The sequence below is a fragment of the Pinus tabuliformis genome, chromosome 1_1 (genome assembly GCF_031772625.1).
Source record: "Pinus tabuliformis cultivar Carrire ecotype Pingquan chromosome 1_1, CPIR1, whole genome shotgun sequence".
NCBI classification, from domain to species: Eukaryota; Viridiplantae; Streptophyta; class Pinopsida; order Pinales; family Pinaceae; genus Pinus; species Pinus tabuliformis.
In genome coordinates this window covers 868,245,362-868,273,166 of record NC_142297.1, presented here as the reverse complement: position 1 = coordinate 868,273,166, position 27,805 = coordinate 868,245,362, and the positions used below count along the sequence as shown (strand labels likewise).

Here is a 27,805-nt window from a genome sequence, read left to right as displayed (position 1 = left end):
GGCTCCACACTTTGTTGGCCTCGGGAAGTTGGTCTTACACTAATTGCTGCACACAAAGAGTTGGCTCCAACTTTGTTGTATGTTAATGCCCAGCCACATGAAACCTACTACCTTTGCTAACCACAGACAATAACCCGCTACTCATCGTTTTACCATCACTACCACAGAAACTAGGTCTTATACCTCACTGCTACAAAATTAAGATATCAGTCCATACATGCCTCAGAAAGATAGTTTACTGCCACAGATAGATGATCATCCAGCTAGAATTCAATCTTGTAGCAAGATGACATAGAGGGATTGGCTAAGGTGGAATCTTTCACCACTGAAACCAAAAGAAAAAATGGGTCTTAAACTCTCCATGAATCTCAACTCAAAATCAGAAAGGTTACAAAACCATGATGATCACAATGAATATCCTCTCTCCTTTTCATATATCCCTTTGTGTTTTTACCCTCCCAATTTTGATTTTGAGTGGCTAACAAGTTTCCCTACATTTGCCCCAACTTAACTATCATTATCCAATGTTACCCAAGTAACATCAAATAATAGTCCCCCTTTACGAATGACTACAACCTACGAGGTTAAATAGGCTATTGTGTCCTCCCTTAGGCAATTAATTTGAAGAGGACACTACAAATTCCGTACACATGGCAATACCAATTGAGCATGTGTGTGTGTGTGTTTGAAATGGCCTATCCAAACCACAGAAGAAGCTGACATTTACAAATTTTCTATTTTATGATTTAATGCTTTACTGTGCAACTTTGTTGTACCTCCTTGTTGGCTTACCATCCTGGTATGTGCATGCATGCTTTGTCCTTGGTTTTCTGATCTCCATTATGTTAAAGCTCTGGAAGTGTATGAAATTGACATACATCCATTTGTATGTAATAAATCTGTTCTTACAACTTAGAAGACAACGGGTACGGTTTTGCTCCTGCAACTCAGAAAATGATGGGTATGGTTCTGCTCTTGCAACTCAGAAGATGATGGGTATGGTTCTGCTCTTGTGTAGATCCCTTGAGAAAGCAACTGTGTTAACTGGATTTGGAGTAGCCTGTCAAAAAACAGGTGAGAATTATTTGCCATGAGCTTATGGAGTTTTGAAAATGGTGACTCATACACATTGCCATTGAAAATATCTGGAATATGCATGCACTTTGCAAGTGTAGTATTTAATTTTGTCAGGTCTAGTGATGGGGGAATCAATGGTGGCTTGGTAGAAGCGTTTCTCTAGCTAACATTAGCTCGTCTCTCTTCATATTTTGCACAGACTCTTGAAGAACTACAAGGCGTAAATGAACAGAATTATCCAACCAGGAAACCATCTCACCAATATTGAAATGATGTTCGCATCTTGCTACATGGATTATTAGATTCAATGGTCTTACCTTAGCTCTACCCCAATAAAAAAAGAACACTAAAACACATAAGATTATCAATTCAACATAATTTTCTTTTGTACAAAGTACCAATTGCAAGGTATTGTATGCTGGCCAGAATATATAAAAACGCAGGATCAATTGCAAGGTATTGTATGCTTGCCAAAATATATAAAAGCAGGATCAATTGCAAGGTACCACATACATGTCAAAATACATACAAAGACAGACTCTGCTTACAATACAAAACAATCCTAAAAGCTGCTCGTAAGAAATGCAATGATAATAGGTGCACTTCAAGGTGACTAACCTAGATATTTCCAACATAATGTATAAAAACATCATTTCATTTGGTAAACTGAAGCAATTTGGAAACAACCTGTTCAGAGGATTATTGTCAAGTAACATGACAATCCACACAATAACAGATGACTGCCACTGTAGTATGATATTCAAGACTAAAGTCTGTATCTATTCTACATAACCCTAGGTGGAAGACTTATGAGTCCACTAAAAATACTTTAAACGCACTATGACAATGCTCCAATATTTCAACCATAAAATATGACTAATTTCACAACACAAAACATGGAGACATTCTATATGAAGTGAACAATGTTCCTTCTATAAATTAATTACTCCAAAAGACTTGGAATATCAAATTATCCATTAAGGATATACATATTATATTAAATAAAATGAATAAGAATGATAATGATAATGATTTACAATGAGAACAAGAGGCTTGCTTATATATCACGCAAGTGTCTCTTCATGAAGAGTCATGTCCTATTAGACATGCCTCTTCAACCTAATTATTAGCTTAACTTAACTATTATTTATGATTATTATCTTTTACATTATATTTATATTATTTATATATTTTATTCGTTATATTGCCTCCTTCCTCAAAAAGCTTTGTCCTCAAAGCTTGTCAATGAAAAAAGGCTTGATCTCTTTTTCGACTTTGAAAGTCTTTCTGTTTTGGAATAGTCATCCTCGTCGATACAAGTTGATATGATCTTCTTAGTGACAAACAAAATTGTCGCACCGAGAAGGGATCAGACCATCCCAGATTAATCTTTTGTATAGCATTCTGATCACTGGAATTTTGTGACGACTTGTCTGGATTGAGATTACATCACTATTATCCGAAACATCAGTTTGTTGTTTCGGTTCTGACTTGTTCAAATATGTAGCATGGTTGATTCGTCTGTTCTCATGATTCGGATGCTGATATGGAACCCTTTTTGTTTGATTTTTCCTTACTAGGCATGCAACAATTTTTACATTTTCTTCTGGCGGAGATGTTGTTGAATTTGTTATGAAACATTCATTGGGGATGTTCATCGTTTGAATTGCAACATCCACGCGCGTCTTTTCTTCAACTTGCTTGTCTGCTTCCTGAGTTGTGACATTCACTGAATCGGTATGTGTTGTTTTGTCATCAACTTGAATTCCTAGATTTGATGCTTCTTTCTTGATAAGTTGTTTTACCTGGTTTTCTAATGACTTCTTATCCTTCTTAAGTATCTTAATTTGCGTCAGATTTTTTTCACTATGGTTTTTAAGTCGAGAAACTTCTTCATTTTGTCAATAGTGATTTTATCAATTTCATTTTGCATATTTTGTAATACTTTTTTACCTTCTTGAGAAATTACTTTTGAAATATCCGATATATCTTCTGGCGTTACTGAATTAGGTTTCAGTGTAACACCTTGGAGTGTTATTTTCTTCTTCTTGTAAGAAAATGTTAAAAACTTTTTCTTAGTATTTAGAATAAAGGAACCTAGAGTTTTCATCCATGGTGATCCCAAAACAATGTCACTATCGTTAAAAGATAGGGTTTGCACGGTGAATTGTGAGGTAAAGGTATAATCTCCAATATTTAGGTGTAAATTGCTTATATCGTATTGTTTGCCAAAAAATTTGTTTCAACTATATTTAATTCAGGAATCACCAATTGATTAGCACATTTAGGACTAACATAATTACTTCTTTCAGTGGGACTCATAGAGATTATGATGTCTCTTCCTGCGAGTGATCCTTTGACGTTAAATAGTGTGCGAACACATGTACTACGAGTTTCAGGGAACCTTTCATTACTAGTCTCCATTTTTTGCTTGATGTTTTTATGTAAACCATATGTCAACTAGAGCTATTTTTATTATAAAATATCACTTATTTCTCCTATATATATTTTTCATATATTCTCCTCTTCTTCTTCTTCTTTTGGTTCGCTCTTTTAATAAAAAATTTATATAATAATAATTTTTTTATATATAATTATAATTTATATATATTATAAAATTATAATTATATAAAATTATTATATACTTTTTTGAGACCCATTTTTCCTTTTATGTGTAACTATATAAGGCTTATATAGTATCCTTTTTTATGATTATAATAATATTTTTTTCTCAGAAAATTTGGATGAGACGTGACTCTTGGTACGGTCACAATTCACACTTTTTTTTTTCTCCGATGTTATCAAAATATCTTTTACTTTTAAAATACCATGAGCTATTACCATGGGTTGTTTTTAAAACCTCCTATAAAAAGTAATATTTACCTTTCACATAAGAGCTTTTGTATTCTTGTTTCTTTAACTTTTAAAATACCATGGGCTATTACCATGGGTTGTTTTTAAAACCTCTGTTAAAATGTTCTCCACATAAAAAGTAAAACGTATTCCTTTTTTTTTGTTTTTCTTTTTTTTTCGTTTAACTTTTTAAAATACCATGGGTTGTTTTTAGAACCACGGGCTTCTTCACGTAAAAATCTTTAAATATACTTGGTATGAGATTTTGTATCCGTTTTTTTTTTTTTTTTTGTTTACTTTTTATTTTCTTCTTCTTTTTTTAATTTATTTACTTATATTTTTTTGGTTAATTTTTTTTTTTTTTTAAGGGCCAAAGGTCTAAAAAATAGAGAATCTCCCAATATATAGTGAAACGCTTCAATTATGACAGCAAGAAGGTTGATGATAGGTTGATAGCCAAAGGCCTAACGTGGCTCTGATACTGATACCAAATGAAGCTAACAAAGTTCCTTCTATAAATTAATTACTCCAAAAGACTTGGAATATCAAATTATCCATTAAGGATATAAATATTATATTAAATAAAATGAATAAGAATGATAATGATAATGATTTACAATGAGAACAAGAGGCTTGCTTATATATCACGCAAGCGTCTCTTCATGAAGAGTCATGTCCTATTAGACATGCCTCTTCAACCTAATTATTAACTTAACTTAACTATTATTTATGATTATTATCTTTTACATTATATTTATATTATTTATATATTTTATTCGTTACACTATATTCACCATGCGTGTTTGCTATACCTTTTCAGAGGGTTATATGAAGGAATATACAGAACTGTACTGTGCTTACACATTGACTAATCATTCAACTGTTCAATGTGCTCAAATGTTGATCCTCTTAACATTCATCCCTCACAAAATTTTCACAACAAAAGGATTATCATAAGCTCTTAAGAGTTGGCCTTTATGTGAAATCTTGAGAGCTTAGAAATATCCTCTTGTTGCCAGAAATTGTAAGAATAAATATTAAAGGGTCAGCCCCTGAGAGCATTGGGAAGCTGAATGAATCAGTTAACATGTTTGTAGAATTTTACTTTTGAATCTGAAAACATATCTCGATTCTCAACCCATCTCATCTGATTCCCATATAGAACTAAACTTTGCTTACATGTTAACTATCATTCAACTGTTCAATATACTAAATGGAAATCCTGTAACATTCACTCCTCACACATTTCTGAGAACAAAAGGGTTATCATAAGCTCTTAGTACTAGCTCTTACAACATCTTAAGAGATTACAATAACACTCCTGTTACAAGAAATTGTCAGAAGAAATCTTACAAGACCATTACCTAAGAACATTGGGCAGTTGAATGCATTAGTTAACATGTTTGGAGAATTCTTACTTCAAATCTGGATCCATCATATGATTCCTGTATGTGGTCAAAATTGTCTTGAAGGTACCTACATCATTCAACACACAAAGCTATTCAGCACAATCGTTAATAGAAAACATCACAACTGCACAATATAAATGGTGCATCTAAATTGGCATTCACATGTCTAAGGTCTTTTTGGCATATCTGGTGTGGGTGTAAAAGGTTTCTATTAAATCTCATAAGCCTTTTTTACTATTATAAATAAACCACTAAAGTAAAACAAACAAATCAGTTATAAGAACTGAAAAGAAAGCTTGAAAAAAGATTAACATTTTCTAAAAGGCAAACACTAGAACACACTTCAAAATACTTTTCCTTAAATAATTCTTCCACCTGGGATCAAATTTGAAGGGCATGCGCGTATTTCAATATGAAATCATACTATATTTTCAACCTATGTTGGCAAGTTAAAATTAATGTTCCACCAACACTCTGGGACAGGGAGACGCATGTTTGGGGAGATGCACAGGGGGGACATGTGGGAGTACCCTCAAATTTTAGGGAAAAATAGGGGGGACAGTTGGATTTGGGGGTATATAATTTTTTTAATATATATATTTTCAATAATGAAAGCATAAATACATTGATCGATACATGATTGAATTAAATAATGAAATACACTGATCCATATTCATCATTCATACTAATACATACATCATTCATCCATACACCACGGGATTCAATAATGAAATAGGTTGATCCATATTCAAAGTTGGAAATCTCCAATCATGCCACCTAGCCACAGCATCTGCAAAAGAGAAAGTGCCCAAATAAGGACCATATTGCAAGTACACGTGACACAACCCAATCTGTCAATATGTATTGGAAGGCAGAGCACTGGATGAAGAGAGATGAAAACTCATACAGATTCAATTGGACCTACAACCCATTCCAGCCACAAAGCTGGAAAGAGCACAATAAAAATAAAAGCCCACACTGAATCTTATCACTGTTGTGGATTTTGTCCTTAGAATGACATGAGACATCCCAAATATGATGCCCAATCTGATATGTTGGCTCTTCTAGCATGGATGCAAAGAGAAAGCAATTACAGTACGTGATCTGTTTTCTATAATATAAGACTATTTTTTGCTCAGAAAACATTAAAATAAAGCTAGAAAAAAAACCCACATGCATTACATATAGAATATCATTGCTTTGGGAAAGCCCTAAAAGCCAAGTGTGTGTACTGTGTGGAGACTAATATCAAAAGAGGACCTCTGGAATCAGATTCACATTCAAAGATATATTGAGCCCAATTCAGCAGAAGACAGGATTGGAAACCCAAACAAGTCAATCAGCAATGCATCCATATTATTGAAAGCACTGACAATAGCATTCCTTTTAATAGAAAATTAGTTGGCATGGAAGGTTCGCAATGAGGCTAAGGCAAAGATCAGTATAGACCCATGGATAAGCAGTGGAGCTGAGTACAACCTGCCAGAAGCAGTGATAAACTCTCTTCAATCAGGCCCAGTCAGCTGGACCAGGAAACTCCTCCATTTGGCAGTAGGATTGGAAGAGCGCTGAACAGAGAGGACTCAAAGGCCAAGACAATATTCAATCGAAAGGATTTATAAACAAATCAAAAGTGTGCCATGCCTATATAAAAGACTCTGATGATGAACATGTCTGGTCTAAAATCCAGCCTTGGGGATTTACACTCCAAAGTTAGGATAAGAATCATATGCCCTGGACAGACCAGAATGCACACTCTCATGGTGGAAGCGCATCTGTATCAGAACCTTTCAAAAGTTCATTATTTACATGCAGTTGGCAATCTTAAATAGAGCACCCACATAGGAACTTCTTCAGAGAAGGAATGGATCAAGTCCAAGCAAATGTATAATATGTAAAAGAGGTGAAAAGAACATAGGCCACTTACTGATATTCTGTTCTTACTAAAGGAAAGTCTGGACTGAAATGGATAGTTTGAGAAGGATAAAGGACTGTGGACAAGGAGGATATGCTGAAGAGTGCTTTAAAAAGTGGTAGCAAAACTCAGATCTCAAAGACCTCAAAGGCCTTCCTCTAATAGTATCATGGGGAATCTGGAAAGATAGAAATGTTGAAATCTTTGACGACAGGTATATAACTCTTTTTCAATGTGCCTTCCAAGGTCAGTCAATCTTCTCAAACTTCAAAGCTTTTTCATCAACCCCTACACAGAAAAAGTTGATTCGTGCTCCTATGGACAAATCTGGAACATGGGGATTACTTTGATGGAGCTAGTCAAGGTACCCCCAAAAAAAAGGGAAGCCAGAGGTGTGCTCTATCTCAATAACTCTCACTGTATCAGATTTAAAATAGATTTAGGTGAGGATCAAATAACTAAACCGAGCTTACTGCCCTAACAATACTCTTAAAACTAGCAGCCCACAGTGGCATTTCAAAAATACAAGTGTTTGGTGACTCATTGTTGTTAGATAGTGTACCCCAGATCATCTTCTACTAGGTTGGAGCACGCATGGCAGATCCGGGCACCTTCTATGCAGCAGCATTACACAAATCCATGCAGCATTAAATTTCAAACAGCATAATGATCTGTTGGTGAGAATGCAGCAATAAATAGACAGTAAGGGCGCATCACAAATTTTAGTATTCCAGCAATAAGGGCACATGCACGCATGTATGCACCAGCCATAAATAGAATAGGATAAGTTTATCATTAGAATTGAGGTCAAAGATAAAGTGCTAAAGTTAGATGAGGCAGTTCTGTTTTATTTTTCGCAGTCTTTCTGAATTCATCTTTTATCAGTTAGATAGGGCACAGATCCAGAGATCTAACCAATATATCTATTTTATAAACCCTAGGTGTCACTTATAAGAGAGTGTGAGAGTATGGATCTGTAATAGGGTTAGTTTCAGTTCTTACACAAAATCCCTTCTAGCAAATTTTCTAGCAGATTTTTATTCAGCAGTATTGGAATAGCAGTAAAAGGGGCTTTTGACATTGATCTATGTGTTCCAATGTATGTATTCCAACTGTGTTTCAAGATTATAGTTAGATTCAGATTGCAGTTTTGATTAGCCTTTAAATTTAGACAGTGTTAGTTTTCATTAGAAGAAGAATCTGTTTACAATGTGTTAGACAAATTCATAATGGTATCAGAGAGGTTTGTTGAAACATTCTAAAAATCCTTGAATAGATAGTAGGTCTGCTACCTATGAAAGGTAGCAGTCACAAGGCTCCAGGGGTCAGATGCTGTGATCCATGCTTGAGAAAAGCACAGTGAAGTTTCAGGTTGTCGGGTTCTTTGTTAGGCCGCTGATCTGTTTTAACTTTTGTTTAGGCTATATTCCAATGCAGCAGTATGGCTACAGTCAATCTCAAATACAAGGACAGATTGGAAGGTCCCTCTTAAAGATATTGTTGGAGTAGGATTTGTCTAACTTCTTTGAGAAACTAGTTGTAGAGCCTGCCAAGCAGCCAAACCTGTGTAATTGGTAAATCATAAAAAGAAGATGGCCAAGGTCAAGTGAGTCATACTTGAACCTAAGAAGGATCATTAGATCCTTCACATCACCAAAAAGACCACAATAAAGTACATGTTTGATGCTCTAGTCACTCTATCATAGTGAGAACATCAAACAGAAGACGTTGTTAAGAAATAAGCTTAATCCCTGCAAATGAGCAAAAGGATATCGTAGTTGCCTACTTAATGAAGATTATTGATCTCCATGATCAGCTTGCAGCAATTGAGAGGAGGTGAAGGGTGAAGAGCTAGTACCCATTGCATTAAATAGGTCCTGTTCTTTTTGGAAATTTTTTGGCTATGACATCTGCGCCAAAAATTTAAAAAACTTCCCATTTTTAGGAGGCTATGGAATGACTTCAACTAGAAGGAGACTATTGCAGGTATTGAGGAGGATCAGAATGTTGTCCTCATTAGCAAGAGGAAGAAGGGCAACAAGAAAAGAGAAACTAAGAAGGGTTAAAAAGGGAAGCCAGAGGAGCCAGGTTCTTTAACCAGGGAAAGAAGGACTTGAGCCACATCAGTGCTTCAAGTGTCAAAAGTTTGGGCACTTTGCTTCCAATGTCGTCAAAAGAAGGGGAAGGGCAAGAAACAACGGCAGAAACAACTTGCAAGGAGTACAAAAGCATCAGCTCAAGTGGATGAGCTTTCATCCAATCTCGAGATACACTTCTCAATGGTCTCATGCCTGTCATCTGACATCATGTCTGACGTCGACTAGTATGTGGACAGTGGGATCCATCAAGTGATATCCTTAAGCTTACTAAGTTATTGATGTTTTGTATGTACCTAGCTTAACTAAAAATCGCTTTCCAATTTTATTGATGATAGAGCCTACATATATGGCTAACTTTGAAGATCAACAAGTCCTCATCCTAAATTGCAAGGGATTCCTATAGGGTATGATAGTGACAACTTTTGTGAGCTTCGACAAAAGAGACTAGGTCACTTGCACTAGTGAATGTTTCCAATCTTGAAGAACATGGTGTGGGGATTGCCAATCTTCAAGGCTGAGAAGAAAGGAGTGTGCAAGGGTTGTGCGCTTGGCAAGCATGCGAAGGATGTTTAGTGAACATAGGTCAAGAGGGGTTTCTGACCTAATCAACTCAAATGTATGTGGGCCCATCTCTTCAACTTCCTTATCAAGTAACATTTATAGCACTTGCTTTTACTTTAGACCTTACTTCATGTGAACAAACGACTGTACTAATTAGAGAGATATACGTGTGATTAAACTCCATAAAAGCCAATCAAGCTGAGTAAGAAACACCAGTATTACGTGCTTTACATGAAGTTCATACCAATCATAGCTCTTTACCTCTTTCAACTAGTAATAAGAGTATACATACTAGTGATTGTTATGGAAACATAGACCTGTAGTAAGCTTGTTAGATTAGTGAACAAATCACCATTACCTTGACTCTTAAGCATACCATATTTATGTAATGAATAGAGTTGCAATATCATAACTCGTATGATGAAGCTTAGAGTCATTCAATAATAAGAAGCTTACTATGAGTACCATCTTATTCAACAGCTTGATAGCTTAAGTAGTGTTATCACATTAATGAAACAAAGTGTATATTCACGCTTATATAATAATAAAAAACCAACTGTTATAATGAGGCAATATGTCCTATAGATCAATGGGTTTGGTTACATTTACATTATACTTATAACTTGATGATTACGATCATATCTATATAACCAATGCACTGAGCTTGTTAAGCTATACTGATTCCAGATTACATGATGGATCTGACTTATACTAATATCGATACGTGCTTAGTCTCCATAACTATGAATACTGAGCTAAACCATGCTTAGATTAGCTAATGAGCATACTGTACACCATTGAATGAATACCATGTATCTGCTTTAACTTACACAACTGTTATCATTAGAGTAACACTGTGGATAATGAGTACAGAATCGCCCTAATTACATCATATTGAATGGGATTACAATAAACAGGAAAGGGTAACTCATAGGGATAAAGCATACAATGACATCTATGTGGTTATTACGTCTATTGTATAATCAATAACCCCTATGAATCAAGCATGTATAAGGTAACATTGTAACTCTATATCATAGCTTATCATAAGAATGAATCAATGGGATTACATCCTTACTAATAAGCTCATGTATTGGTATAAGGAAACAAGGTGATACTAGTCTGATCTCTAGCTTTGAGTCCAGCTTGTATTGATAGTTACTCTCTATTAATGAACAGGGAGAATACGTAACACTATCATCATAGTATAATCATTGACAACCTTATGTAGTAGGCAGTGTTGTAGCTATCCCTTTGCTCATATTGCTTACTCGTACGGTCTATCACATCATGCTACTAGAACTAAGGCCTATGTATAATATAGTTGTAATCATTATGGAAACATGATTAGTAAGGTTTATGTATAATATAGATTGAATCATTATGGAAACATTATAAGTAGGGTGTATTCTATATGCCTAGTGTGTTCACATAGATTACATAGATTGACTGGTGAGCATGGGGAACAAAGGCAAGCAGGTGTAAGCTCATGTAGCACAAACAACAACTTACTTAGATCAAATACGGTATGTCTAGTTAAGATAGATTGAACCCTAATCTAATGATGACTATAGCAGCAACTATACCAGATAAAGCTTATACAGGTAATGCACTCAGTAAGTACGTATCATCCCTAAGTAATAGTAATGAATGATGTTGAGATAATAGCATACACGGAATCATGGACTAGTATTGAATCTTAGATACGAGTGAGATAAAGCTTATACTGGTACTGCTTAATAAGATAGCGTAACACTTATGATATCTAAGTAATGGAAATGTAAGCTCCATATTACATAATGCCAAATGGTGGTGAAACATGACTCTACATGATCTAATTCCATGTGTTGATTTTGATTCCAACTTTCTAACAAGTTGATATAGCAGTGATATCCGCTTTCATGTCAGGAGCATGATTAGGGCATACAGCTAACCAATATTCAAAGTAATACCTCTTGTTCATTGATACTAGTATAACCATTGATATGATGTTAACTATGATCATAAGGGTAATCAATCACATAATACACTGGATTACTAGATCATGTTATAAGGTTTATGTATGATATACGACCCGTGTAACAGTCAAACGTTTCATATGCTTTGAGTGGTATCTATCGATCAAACATACTGTACTCATAGTAACAAGCACGACAAGGATCATCTTATCACAAAGGCTAGTTATTCCATATGCCTTATATACTCTATAACGAGCTATTACCATTCCATTAAGCTAGGATATGATTCAAGGGGATTATTTGACCTATGCTAGTAATCATATAAGGCTAGTGACAATAAGGGTTACAAATATGAGAGTGTTCAAACTAAGCTTCATGTTTACTTATGGAACTAATACTAAGTGATGTGGTATGTGCTTTATCCTTTCTAACACAAGTTTAACAAGAGATCAATAAGCTTGATACGGTTCATAATGATAGTATATTCCATAATCTCTATTCCATGAATATGATGGGCTATGATATACCAAGAGCTTACACTTCCACTGCTTAGCTAGGGACCAATAATGATGGTGGTTAGACTAATGTAAGGATCAGCTTACAATAGGTATTGAATCTGAATGCAATGGGTAAACATGACCGTATTTAACCTAATGAAGTATGAATACTAGATTACCGTGATTACACCTGGTAGCAATATGTGATTTACGTATGACATATGTTATGGAAATGAAAGCATCATGATAGCTACTATCTCAATAAACATAGTCAAAGCATAAACATAGAACACATAAGCAATATTGATCAAGCTTTAATGGTATTGATACTAGTATGATTAATCGAATACGTATAAGTAACATGTGATCACAAGTTAGCAGTGAAAACGAATGGTAATGACAGAACAAGACATGATAGTATGATAACCATTGAAACAAGCATTGAATATGGAAAGAGTTGTATTCAAGCTCTTATACATTTCATAGGGTTTGAATCACAGTAAGTAACCTGAATATTGAATATGATACGAGCCTTTCCATTACACTACCTCTTCATAACTTATAAAAAGAACGTGATATGAGCTTAATCAAGCAGTGATCTTAACCTTTGCTTAAACTGGTACTAGTTAAGCTGTGCTATATCCTTATATCACCCTTACAGTTAATATGAAACACTGATATTTAATACTTACCATAATAGCATGATCATTAGGGTAATACTTAGGCTAGTATGATCACTCTACTGATTCAAGCTAACCTCATGATATAAGCTTATAGAAGTAATGGAAACACTACTAGCACTAATCACTCAACTAGTAGGAGCTTCATGTAGGATAACGTGATAGTTCTTAGTAATACTCTACTCCATATCACTTTCCCTATAATAAGTAATGGTAATAGAAGCCTCTTTTCCATATGGGAATACTGTACTTGTAATCATAGACATAGTGTGGAATAGTGCAACATAACCATATTGGGTATTGTATGATTACCGTATTTCCATAACAATGGGAATAAAGGGAACATAAACATGACATTAGGGGAATAAGCATAATATCAACCTTAGTCATAGCTTCATATGATATAGTAAGGTTACTCTCATTGTATGTAAGTAATAAAACTATTGTTGTAATAAAACATGTGACAAAGCTTAAGACTAGTAATCAACATATACGAATAATGCTTAAGTGATCCCCTAATCAAATAAAGCTTATTACTAATATTGCACTAGTAATCAACATATACAGACTATGCTTAAGTTATCACACTATGCTTACACGTTATCACTATTACTAATACCGTACCTTTCAGAATTTCCATAATGTCATTCGAGCTCTATTCCCATTGATTGAATAGGATAAGGTTGAAGCTATTACACATATCATATGACCAGCTTAGACATGATCTTTGTACCATCATGAGGTAAATAACACCATATCTATGTAGAATGACTCATACTTACTAAGCTTATAGTAATAACAAGAAAGCACAGTAGTTGAGCTTATACAGTATAATGGAGATCATACTAATAACATGGTACAAGTGTGACATTAAAGTCATTACACTATCACACCCTATTCCATCAATATAAATGTAATACTACTAATGAAGCAAGAGGTTACTTGATACACGTAAGTAATAGTGACCATTAAGCCGAAGACAGCTAATAACATGCTCTCCTATCAAACCTCTTATGACAGTAAAGAAATGGTATTCAAACAAGTTCTCAAAGCTTAACAAGACTAATAGAGTATGTAGTATTACTAATAGTACATATTCAATATCAGTACTAAAACAGTGTATGAACTCAGCATAACCTGTATCGTAATATGAGTAGTATAAGCATGTTTAATGTGCTTTACACCTTATATGGGGTTTTGGTTATCACTATCATTACATAATCAATGATAAGCATTAAGTACCAGTAATCACTCTTAACCCGTATTACACTGTAACCTGGAATCTGTAATGGATATGGTATTAGTTCTAAGTATCATGCTTGAATACAGTACATACCCATGTTATTCTGTTACATCATGTTACCTTTATCATTATACGGTATTTGATCTCCTTGTTCAATCAGGCATATTCAATACACAGCCTAATTACACCCATTGAATATGGATAAGAAAGTATAGCCTTAGTACAAGCAATAATGATACATATGGAATTGAACCATAATACTACTAATAAGAAAACCTATGTAAGCTATCAGTTAGGTCAAATCAATGCACATAACGAGTTAATTGATTACGATTACATCAAGTATAGGTATGTACATAATACATATGGGATTAGCTCCAAGTTAAGTAAGCTGACAAAGCCTTTGAATAGCTAGCCTGAACACTATAGCATAGTTAACCACAACTTATGGGTTAAACAATGGGAATCACACTATTGATAAGGTAAACACAGGTAATCAGTATTGAATACACGTATGTTGATTTGATAAGGATATAAGTAATAAGTTGAATACCAATATACAACCTGCTTTATATCTGTAATATGATACTTTTATATGAGTAGTGACATGTGAATAGAGCACGTATACGATAAGAGCTTACCCATTGCCTGATTCTAACATTGATACGAGTAGTACTACTATGACATCACGTATCTTATATACCTCAGTTGTTCCCATTATTGAGCAGTGATACACGATAATGGTTGATAAGTTGTACTAGCTATTATGGAAATGCTATGTGTAAAGCTATGCATGTATACTGGTTAGATTCAAGTTATGTGTACAGCTAAGCATGTATTTGTGTAAAGCTAGGTATGTATACTGGGCTTCATCTCAAGGATTACGTAGACCCAGCTGGCAGCTTGTCTTCAGCTGGGAATTTGCGCAGAGCATAAGAGGTAACCAGAACCACTCAGCCCAAGAATTGCGCAAAAGCATTCCCTCAGCTATTGTCCGATGCATGTGCTGGCAAGTTGCCCGGTTCCCTACAGAAGAACTGTGCAATATACCCATGCATGCATGGCAACCTTTCCCGAAAAGGCAAAAAGCAAAAAAGCATCCCTAAAAATAGGGATTAATTTTTAGCACTAGGAGTCACATTCAAGTTAATTTTTGAAACTTCCCGCCACTTGTCATTTTTTCCTAGATTTTTGGCATGCGCGTCATAAACCCTAAATCGATCAAATCTATTTAAATGACGCCCAAAGCTCATTCTACACATTTGATCTTAGAGCTCTAGCATTCCCAAGGAATCTAGGAACCTTCGGCACAATCGGCACAACTTTTTCGAGTAAGTTTTGTTTTTAAGCATGTTGTTGTTTTTTCTATCGCTTTTATTTCCTTGGCTTGTGCAAGTGTTGTTTTGCATGTTTTATTGAACGAACGCTGGCGTTTTAATTTGTTTTAACTTGTAGAAGTGTTGTTTCAAGTTTTGCATTGTCTTTCTTAAGCGTCGCATGCATAACATTGTTTTTGCACTAACGGTCGTCGTTGTGACGACCCTCTCCACCAGCTTCGTTGTTCGTCCATTTGACTGATTCCTGCATTGGTTTTGATTGCATGCATGATCATTCACTCCTATCTACACCATCCTTCGCTCATGCATTTAGATATACTCGTTTTCAAGTTGCCCTTGGGCAGATCTAGGATGCCTTGGCTCAGATCTTGCTTTGCCCGGCATGCACTACGCATTCTTGGAACTCAAGGCTCTGCCTTGGCCCCTAGGAATTGCGCAAAGGCTGCCTGTCACTGGCCTCCAACTATGCTCTGCACAATTCTGGGAGACAGTGCCCAGTCTTGCCCACTAGGATTACGCAATGTGCAGTCCCAGCCAGCAGTTAAGCCAGATTGGAACTGTGCATTGCGCAGTTCCAGTCAGCAGCGAGTCTCACTGGCACGTGAGACTGGGCAATGCGCATTTCTAGCTGCCAGTCTCCAACCTCTTAGAGTGACTACTATGCAATCTTGCCCAACAGTCACCCAGTTTGTTGCATGACTGATCCTTGAAGTGCCTTGTGTTTTTAACTGACATTTGCTTGTCGTGAGTGTCTGCTTTGAAGCCATGGATGCAATAGTCCGCTTCGACAAAGATGTCATCAAATAGTACGGGGACACAATAGCGCAATACCAAGCTTGGTATTAGTTCGTCACCAAAGACCATCGCGAGGAGGTTACTAAGTTGGTCTTTTTACAAGACCCTGAGTGATGTTGTTTGTCTTGTCAAGCTGACAAAAGCCTATTTTTGTCCCACATGGGTATATCTGGAAATTGTATTATTGTAAATATGTTGTAAGTGAAATTCCAAGTGTCATTATTGGAATGTGAACAACCACTATTATAATGTGAAGAGTCATGAGGGTAGTCCAAGAGTTAAAGGAGAATGTGGGTCACCCCACCTTTTGCTAGTTCAGCAGAGAGAGATAGTACATTTACAACTGAAGTCAACACATTGACTTACCTAGATGAGAGTATAGATCATCTCTAAGAAGATGATACATGAAATCAGTTGAAGACATGCTGCTTCAACTGATTCTCCAAGGTGACTCCTTCACCTATCATCGTGTTGCATCTCGTCATCATGTTGCACTTCACCGTACTGCACCATGCTGTACCCATCATCACAATGCTGGACCTTATGACTGTTGCACCTAATGTTGTACTATTGTCCCATGTGTCCACAATTAAACCATGTTGTCCATGTTAGCTGTCCCATTGCTTGTTTGTTGTCCCTTGCATGCTTATTGTACCATTGCATGCTTGGCGTACTTGCTGCTAAGTACCATACAGTTAGTTGTCCCAATGTTAGTTTGTTGTCCCGTGCACACTGTTGTACCTTTGTGCCACTGCTACACAATGTCATGGTTGTCCCGTTGTGCTTTTCTATACCATAACAACACCATGAATTTGTTGCACTAAATACTAGTTGTCCCATGTTGTACCATTGTACCATTGTTGTCCCGTTGTGCACTATATGCCATTGACCATTGTTGTCCCATTGTTGTACCATATGCTGCACCATACTACACCAAGTTGCCTTTGCTGTCCAATTGCTTATCATTGCAGCACCATGTAGTATTGTTGTTCGGCTATTACACCATACTTCTTGTTGTCCATACTACTGCACCATTGTTGCACCATACATCTTGCTGTCATATACAATGTTGTCTATAATGTTACAGCATCCATCATAAGACTTGGATCTATCATTCATGACTGTGATTCAATCCAAACGACAGATAGAGCATCCTTATTTAGAACCGCATTAAGGATCGCTGAAGGTGTGGCTTCTTTATCTCAGCGTTTACGTGTGAGAGCATTCCTTCCATGACAACAATGGTATTCCTTTCATGACTGCGTATAGGATAAGGGCTTTTCCTTTCATGACAGCAAGGGCATTCCATGTGTAGAACGCTTCTTCTAGGAAAGCGTTTAGGTGCCATCTCCATTAGGCAGCGTAGCAACTAGGTTTAGGGCATCTCTTCTCCTTAGACCTGCGACTAGGGTTTCTGCCTTCATTTCCATGGCTGCATATTATTACTTCTTCATAGGGCAGCGTTAGGGCTTCTCTATAGGGTAGCGTTAGGGCTTCTCCATAGGGCAGCGTTAGGGCTTGTTGTTAGGCCTCCTTCACCGTGCTAGATCTCCTTTTCCTCCTGCGTCTAAGGCTTCTTCAATAGGGCAGCATAGAGCCTAAGGCACTCCCTCTAGATTAGGGCAGCATTATCCCTTAGGATCTCTCCTCCTACTAAAACCCAAAGACAAGTAGAGAGGAAGAGATCCCAAGTGTGTTGAAATGACTTGAAGGCCACCTCTATTTATACTAAAACGTTGAGCACAAGTGGGGTTTATTTGGTTGTTGGCCGACCTTGATGAATTGTCCCATAACACAAATAAATTCATATCTCCATGAATACTTATCGGAATCAGATGATCTTTAGATCAATCCTACTCTCGATGAGAGGGATCCAAGAAAAATATCAACTACCATTAATAAGATGACCCACATGGAGTTTGGCCCTAGTTGCCAATTTTAACAATCCCTCTCAACTAGGGAGAACTCCATCCGCTGATCCATATGTCCAATTGTACTATCTCTGCCATCAGTGCCTTGCACTGCTCTGCTTTGTTGAACCATGAAGAAGAAGAATTGATTGAAAATGTCTCATACCATTCTCTACTGACCCGAAGTCAGTTCCATATGAAGAGTGTGTCATATCACTCTTACTGACCCGAAGTCAGTTTTATTGATCCTAGATCAATATCGCAAGAGAGTGTCTCAAACCACTCATATTGATCCTAGATCAGTTTCATTGATCCCAGCTCAATGGAGGTCATCCTAACATAGGGAGTACGGCAGATACAACGATGCGTCCATCGATAGTACTACACTGGTCCCTAACCCCATTTCCCTGCTCATTGATCAGATGAGAGGTACTTCCCATGAGTCCCAGAATGCATGGGTAGGATGCCTCGACAGGAGAACTAATCATCCTGTCTCACAGGAGAACTAATCATCATGTCCCACAAGAGAACGAATCATCATTTCCCAAAGTCGCCACGGGGTATCACAGGGGAAGGCTAAGCCATTCACCCTATACACAGCGCACCATTAGTAGAGGGTGAGTCGCCCTATGGTCGTGTGTTGCTCCAATAAGTACCCCAAGCCCCCTCAAGAGCTCCTAGAGCTCAATGCATGCAACATGCAAGACCCTTATAAGAAAGTCTCTCAACGACTCCAAGTCGTTCAGGAAAGTCACAAATTTGACCTTTCCCCGGCGCTTTAACAAAATGTCTACGACATGTACATCGGTCTCAATGCGATGGAGCCTCCTTGCTCATCGACATAACATATCCCAGATAAGGTAGTCTTTGATGTCTATCTGCTGGAGCAATCATCGAATACGGAATTTCTCAACAATCGAATCCCCCCTGGTTGTCACAGAGAATCACAGTGGTATTCATCATGTGTACAAATAACTCATTGAAGAGCTTCCACAACCAGGCAATTGTACCGAGATCATACTCGTAGCTATGTATTCGGTCTCGGCAGTGCTTATAGCAACCGACTTCTGCTTCCTGCTCATCCATGATATCAAAGCAGAATCCAAAGACAACCAACACTGAGAAGTGCTCTAGTGATCCTCCACACTGGCTTGAGGAGTAAAATCCTACACCCTTTTCGGAATAGGTGGCATCGGCTCCAGGTATAATCCCACAATAGTTTCCATCTCTACCAAATAGGAGAGAGCACCCTTCTATCCGATGAGGTGCCTTGAAGCACTACAATCAATAAGCCAAATTCCCAAAGAATCTAAAGGATAGGGCCAATACAAGATAATGCTTCTTTATCTTATCAGAAACAACATTTGATTCTTCATACCTGGGGTTCCTTGCTTTCATTGAAGAGTCGGTTGTATCCTTGATGACCTGCATTATGTGTCATTCCTCTGATCATTCAAGATGTCCCTGGAATCATTGTTATCATCATCAAGTGATGTGTCCCTGCCAGTCGAACACTCCTTCGCATAATGGCCAAACTGCCTTTCCTTCCATCCTTAGATCCGGACTTCCCATAGAAGTGATCTTCAGGTAGGCCATCAGAAACTTCCGCTGCGCCATTCTGATAATTTTCTCTGCTTCGACTTCGCCCTTGGTGAATTAGAAGACGGATGAGGATCCTTTTGTCCTTTCCCAATGTCTTTGGTGATTGCTCTTTCACTCTTGCTTGGGCTTTGTCTTTTCCTCATCTCTGATACCATGTTAAGTTTAGGTATGTTCTATGCTAGAGCAATTTATTTCAATTTTCACAGTTAGCTCAATATCTTTTCCAGATTAGCAATCACATCAGCATTAAAGTAAACATGCCCTAAACATTTCTGAAGATCACTTATTTACATCATTACATGGAAATTAATTAAAAAGTCTCATTTTGCGGGAATATTTAATTATTAAAAAATCCTACTTAGTCCTAGTCAAATTCCGCGAATTTCAGAGATGACCTAGCATGGTAATATACATTAAGTCTAGACACTAAGATGCATTAGGGGCTCAACCTTCAAGTCGTCACCCCAGCTTTTGGGTAATGCAGTGAGTTAAAAAACCTAGAAAATTATTTGCTGCTAAAAAGCAGGAATCAATTAACAAAGTAAAAAAAAACACTCCAAGGTGTACTCAGTTGTTGGTAGAGTCCCAATACCTTAGGCCTGTTACATGGCTTTATTCATCATGCTAGTGACATTTATACAATATCCCTGTATGGCTGCGGAATCTGAGGACTGAAGAAGAATCTAGAGTTGAAAAACTCTAGTAATATGATGATCTCTGATTTTACAAGCAACCTTTGGTACATCATTGAGCATGGAGTCGTCAAAAAATCTTCAGGTGCCACTCGGGTGAGCAACAGATCTCATTGCAGTCGTGCTCCTAATGAGTTTTCCTTCAACTCTTTCAAAACATCCCTACCTTTAATGTCCAGCACGACTGGATCATACTTACAATTGCATGTAGTGTGTTGTTGCTAAGCTTGCTTCGTATATTTCTGCGCAAACTCAAGGGTTGAATTTGGTACCATGCAATTGGTTGAAGAAGATAGTGGTTTCAATGGGAAAATCCTCCGAATTATTATTTACCAAAAATGTTTGATCAATCATTGATTATAGGACCTTTCATTTCTGAACTAGTAATAGAGATATTTGGTTTGCCCTCAAAATGATAAAGTTGTGACCCAGATCACCAACATTTACAAAAACAACCTAAAACTATGCAACGGAGTTTCAAACCTGCATTCTAGCCCATAGTGTCCACATCAATTAAAATAAATTTTATTAAAGAGTTCAGGCTTCTGTGATCCATATCAAGATTGTAAGAGATTTTTCAGCGAAAATCACATGGAGTACCATTTGTCGACGCGTTTCGAACCAACTAGTGTGGTTCATCGTCCTGACGATGAACCACACTAGTTGGTTCGAAACGCGTCGACAAATGGTACTCCATGTGATTTTCGCTGAAAAATCTCTCACAATAAATTTTATTAGTTTCCGGCGACACAATTACATAATGATGAATGTTGTGAGGGTTACGAATATGATTTGATCACCCCATAATAAAGTTATATAATAGCAACAATTAAGTTGTGAGCATTGTTTCAAACATTAAGCCTAGTATCAAATGATCGTCATGAGAGGTTGAGCTCAAGGATGATCAACAATACCTGTGAAAATCTTTTTAGGTTCAAAAATGTTGTTTCATATCTAAAGATCAATAATAATTTCGGATTGATAAGATACACACTCATTACTTCCGTGCTTGCATCCAACAAGGTGATACCACCCATTAGACCTGCAAAACAATCAAGTTTATTTTGGCATGTTTGGGTGTGGATTAAAACTACTTGTATTTTCCAATTAATTTTGGTTGAGTAATTTTGTATTAGAACAGATCCTAGGGATGGGGTACCTTATTTTGATAGTCTTCTTGTTCAATGCTCAGTGGTCAATACACATCCTCCATGTGCCATCCTTTTTCTTCACCAAAACTATTAATGAGGCAAATGGATTTAAACTATGTCTGATGTGGCCCATGGTAGCAGTTCTATGATGGCCTTTTCTATCTCATCATTGAATTTCTTCAGATGCCTAAAAGGTGTTGTTATCATTGAATTCGGCTCCACACTTTGTTGGCCTTGGGAAGTTGGTCTTACACTAATCGCTGCACACAAAGGTTTGATTCCAACTTTGTTGTAGGTTAATGCCCATCAACAAGAAACCTACAACCTTCGCTAACCACAGATAATAACTCGCTACTCATCGTTCTACCATCACTACCACTGAAACTAGGTCTTATCCCTCACTGCTACAAAATTAAGATATCAGTCCATACTTGCCTTAGAAAGATAGTTTACTGCCACAGATAGATTATCATCCAGCCAGAATTCAATCTTGTAGCGAGATGACATAGAGGGATTGTCCAAGGTGGAACCTTTCACCACTGAAACCAAAAGAAAAAAGGGGTCTTAAACCATCCAAGAACTTCAGCTCAAAATCAGAAAGGTTACAAAACCATGATGATCACAATGAATATCCTCTCCTTTTCATATAACCCTTTGGTTTTTCCCTCCTAATTTTAATTTTGAGTGTCTAACAAGTTTCCCCACATTTGCCCCAAATAATTACCATTAGCCAATGTTACCCAAGTAACATCAAATAATAGTCCCCCAACTATCATTGTCCTCTCTCCTTTTCATATATCCCTTTGTGGTTTTTTTCCCTCCTAATTTTAATTTTAAGTGGCTAAAAAGTTTCCCTACATTTGCCCCAAATTGACTATCATTATCCAATATTACCCAATTAACATCAAATAATAGTCCCCCTTTACGAATGACTCTAGCCCACGAGGTTAAATAGGTTATTGTGTCCTCCCTCAGGCAATTAATTTGAAGAGGACACTACAAATTCTGTACAGATGGCAATACCAATTGAGCATGTATGTGTGTGTTTGTGTGTGTTTGAAATGGCCTATCCAAACCACAGAAGAAGCTGACGTTTACAAATTTTCTATTTATGATTTAAAGCTTTACTGTGCAACTTTGCTGTACCTCCTTGTTGGCTTACCATCCTGGTCTGTGCATGCATGCTTTGTCCTTGGTTTTCTGATCTCCATTATGTTAAAGCTCTGGAAGTGTATGAACTTGACATACATCCATTTGTATGTAATAAATCTGCTCTTACAACTCAGAAGACTATGGTTTTGCTCCTGCAACTCAGAAAATGATGGGTATGGTTCTGCTCTTGCACCTCAGATGATGATGGGTATGGTTCTGCTCTTGTGTAGATCCATTGAGAAAGCAACTGTATTAACTGGATTTGGAGTAGCCTGTCAAAAAACAGGTGAGAATTATTTGCCATGAGCTTATGGAGTTTTGAAAATGGTGATTCATATGCATTGCCATTGAAAATATCTGGAATATACATGCACTTTGCAAGTGTAGTATTTAATTTTGTCAGGCCTAGTGATGGGGAAATCAATGGTGGCTTAGTAGAAGGGTTTCTCTAGCTAACATTAGCGCATTCTCTTCATATTTTGCACAGACTATTGAAGAACTACAAGGTGTAAATGAACCGAATTATCCCGCCAGGAAACCATCTCGCCAATATTGAAACGATGTCCGCATCTTCTTGCATGGATTATTAGATTCAATGGTCTTACCTTAGCTCTACCCCAGTAAAACAATAACACTAAAACACATCAGATTATTAATTCAACCTTCCCTTTCCAGCTTTATACACCACCCCCCAATTTCCTTTTGTACAAAATACCAATTGCAAGGTATCGTATTCTGGCCAAAATATATAAAAAAGCAGGATCAATTGCAAGGTATTGTATGATTGCCAAAATATATAAAACCAGGATCATTTGCCAGGTACCACATACATGTCAAGATAGATACAAAGACAGACTCTGCTTAGAATACAAAACAATCCTAAAAGCCGCTGGTAAGAAATGCAATGATAGTAGGTGCACTTGAAGGTGTCTAACCTAGATATTTCCAAGATACTGCATAAAAAGATCATTTCATTTGGTAAACTGAAGCAATTTGCAAACAGCCTGTTCAGATGATTATTGTCAAGTAACATGACAATCCACACAATAACAGATGACTGCGACTTCAGTATCATTTTCAAGACTAAAGTCTGTATCTATTTTACATAAACCTAGGTGGAAGACTTATGAGTCCACTAGAATAATTTAAACGCACTATGACAATGCTCACCAATATTTCAACCATAAAATATGACTAATTTCACAAAGCAAAACATGGAGACATTCTATATTCACCATGCGTGTTTGCTATACCTTTTCAGAGGGTTACATAAAGGAATATACTGAACTGTACTGTGCTTACACATTGACTAATCATTCAACTGTTCAATGCGCTCAAGTATTGATCCTGTTAGCATTCACTCCTCACAAATTTCTCACAACAAAAGGATTATCATAAGCTCTTAAGAGTTGGACTTTATGTGAAATCTTGAGAGCTTAGAAATATTCTATTGTTTCCAGAAATTGTCAAAATAAATATTACAGGATCAGTACCTGAGAGCATTGGAGAGCTGAATGAATCAGTCAACATGTTTGTAGAATTTTACTATTGAATCTGGACCCATATCTCCATTCTCAACCCATCTCATCTGATTCCCATACAGAACTGAACTCTGCTGACATGTTAACTATCATTCAACTGTTCAATATACTAAATGTCAACCCTGTAACATTCACTCCTCACACATTTCTGACAACAAAAGCGTCATCATAAGCTCTTAGGACTAGCTCTTACAACATCTTAAGAGATTACAATAATACTCTTGTTACCAGAAATTGTCATAAGAAATCTTACAAGACTGCTACCTAAGAACATTGGACAGTTGACTGCATTAGTTAACATGTTTGGAGAATTCTATCTTCAAATCGAGATCCATCTCATCTGATTCCCGTATGTGGTATAAATTGTCCTGAAGGTACCTGCATCATTCGACACAAAGCTATTCAGCACAATCGTTAACAAAAAACATCACAACTGCACACAATATGAATGGTGCATCAAAATTGGCATTCACAGGTCTAAGGTCTTTTTGGCATATCTGGTGTGGGTATAAAAGGTTTCCATTAAATCTCGTAAGCCTTTTTAACTATTATAAATAAACCAGTAAAGTAAAACAAACAAATCAGTTATAAGAACTGAAAAGAAAGCTTGAAAAAAGATTAACATTTTCTAAAAGGCAAACACCAGAACACACTTCAAAATACTTTTCCTAAAATACTTCTTCCACCTGGGATCAAATTTGAAGGGTATGGTCATATTTCAATATGAAGTCATACTATATTTTCAACCCTTCTATGTGGGAGATGCATGTTTGGGGTGATGCACAGGGGGGGCATGTGGGAGTACCCTCAAATTTTAGGGAAAATTAGGGGGGCAGGGGGATATGGGGGTATATAATTTTTTTAATATATATATTTTCAATAATGAAAGCATAAATACATTGATCCGTACATGATTGAATTAAATAATGAAATACACTGATCCATACTCATCATTCATACTAATACATACATCATTCATTCATACACCATGAGATTCAATAATGAACTAGATTGATCCATATTCATCATTCATTATTCAACATTCTAGAATCTAAATTGATATAAAAATTAAATTCATCATTCATCATTCTAGATTCTAAATTGATTTAAAATTTAAATTCGTGATTCTAGAATCTAATTAGTACTAAGCAAAATAGACTATAGTAGATACTTAAGCCTAAAGATTGGAATAGTAAATTGATATAACTCAAACTCAAAAAAAGTAAAGAGTGAGAATCAAAGAATCAGTCTAAGGTCATCCATATCTAAATTCAAGACTCGAAAGTTAAAACTGACAATTAAAAATGGCCAATGAGCATTGAAGGAGTGCCATGGAGGAGGAGGTGCAACAGTTAACTGGCAAGTCAAATAGTGTTGCGCAGTAAGTTGAGTAGACATAAGCTTGGTAACTCGAATGAGTGAGTTAGAGATTGCAAATTAGTTTAGGTTTTGATATTTGTTATGTGTTGTTCTTTTTAGTTTTAATTTTTTTTATGGTTTTTTTTATAATTTTTTTTAATTTCTATATTACAACAGTTACTAGAAAAAAAACTAAGCAGAACACGGCCCCCCTCAAAAGGGGTGCTTCTGGGCTTGGTGCTCTTGATTAAATGCTAGTTCCAAACCCTTATATATAATAGAGCCCAATCGAAACATCGCAATTCGCTCATTCCTGAAATCCTAAAAATTGTTGTCTGATGCATTTTGAGTGGAATCTGAAATTTACTTTCTCCATATGAAATAAAATGAGGTCAGAACCACTCTCAAACATCCTAAGTCAATTAATAGGGCCCTAGGGTTGAATGTTGAGCTTTCCCACTCATAAATTATTGTTTCAAGCAAACTTAAGGGGGAGCACCTAGCCCCTTTTTAGGGGAGCTGCCCACAAGCACCCCTTTTGGGGAAACACATCCCCACACTAGGGAAACGTTTCCCGCTGCGTCTCCATGTGTCTCCCTAAAAGGGGGCGTGGGGAAACGTGTCCCTGAGCATCTTCCCATCCTAGGTGTGTGGGAAGCGTGGGTACGTGCACCCCACCATAGGGGACACATCCTCATGGAACATTGGTTAGAATAAACTATTGTTTTCTTTCAAAAGCAAAAAATGGATCAAAATTTTAACTATTGCGTATTTTATGTTTAGCACAATTGCAAGTCGTGTGGTAGTACTAAAATAGGATAGATAAACAGCACTGTTTTTTATAATCACTACAGAGTCGAATGCCTATCAATCTTATGCGGAAATGATGTAGCTTAAAGTATCTAAATGCAGTACCAAAGTAAAATTGATACCAATAACCAAACAAGGCAGTGATTGCACAAACAATGTTTGTTGTAGCATCAAACTACAGAACTATATTATCTAAATTTTTTCCTGGTAGCACTCTCATTTCTGTAAAATGTTTTTAATTCCAATGAACAAAGACTTGCCTGACTCGATAACGAAATTATGTTCCTTTGACATCAAGGATTTAGAAAAGAATTTAGAAAGAACCAATCATAGTAGAAGGATCATTACAGGATCTAAATACTAAAAAATAATCACCATAAAAGAACACTAAACATTAAAAGTTAAAACTAAAGATTGGAGTATCTAAAGAAGAGAACCTAATTATCGACAAAAACTAGACATTAAATGAAGGATCGTGGGATCTATGACCCAGTGCCGATAAGAATACAAAATCAACTTCTGCATTCCCCTCATGACCCATCTGGATATGGACTTAAGGAGACCAGAACCAATCTTAATAGATTAATTACAAGATGTAACTGCACAAGCCTAGCACTCTATGAGTCTGTCCCATATCTGCTTATACTAGATATAAACAACGCGTTTGTAGAATGTTAGAAAAATACATTTCACAATCAGGTTGAACTCAATACAGATTCATACAGATTCAATTGGACCTACAACACATTCCAGCCACAAAGCTGGAAAGAGCACAATAAAAATAAAAGCAAACATTGAATCTTATCACTGTTGTGGAATTTTAATATTAAAGTCAAAAGTTTATGGAATTTTAATATTATAATTGGATTTAATTTTATAATTAAAATTATATTTATTAATTTAAAAAAATATATATTTTTTTTATTTTATTTTTAATTTTGTTTTATATTTTTACAACTCAAAAGTTTATCTGGTCAGTACAATATCCTTCATACTCGACTAGAAAGAGAGTACTAATGAATAATGAATAATAACAATGTTGAAAGTACATAATTAAATTTCTAAAATGCAAAATCAAATTCCAAATAAAATGCCAAAAATCAAATTTGTACATACCACTGATTTCACTACCCATTGTTAATTAATCTTTCACGATTACTAATG

At 36.4% G+C, this 27,805-nt stretch overlaps 1 long non-coding RNA gene across 12 annotated transcripts in view; it reads right to left on the bottom strand.

Moving 5' to 3' along the window:
* Positions 1–623: 623 nt before the first annotated feature.
* Positions 624–27,805, bottom strand: part of LOC149217041 (uncharacterized) — a 40,709-nt gene continuing 13,527 nt past the window's right edge. For 2 of the 12 annotated variants that reach the window (XR_016251194.1, XR_016251200.1), the window contains 4 exons: positions 24,425–24,850; positions 22,942–23,203; positions 6,036–6,129; positions 4,731–5,406 (listed from right to left, as the gene is read on the bottom strand). This is a non-coding gene — a long non-coding RNA (uncharacterized LOC149217041). The other 10 variants (XR_016251195.1, XR_016251202.1, XR_016251199.1 and 7 more) reach the window with 10 other exon arrangements.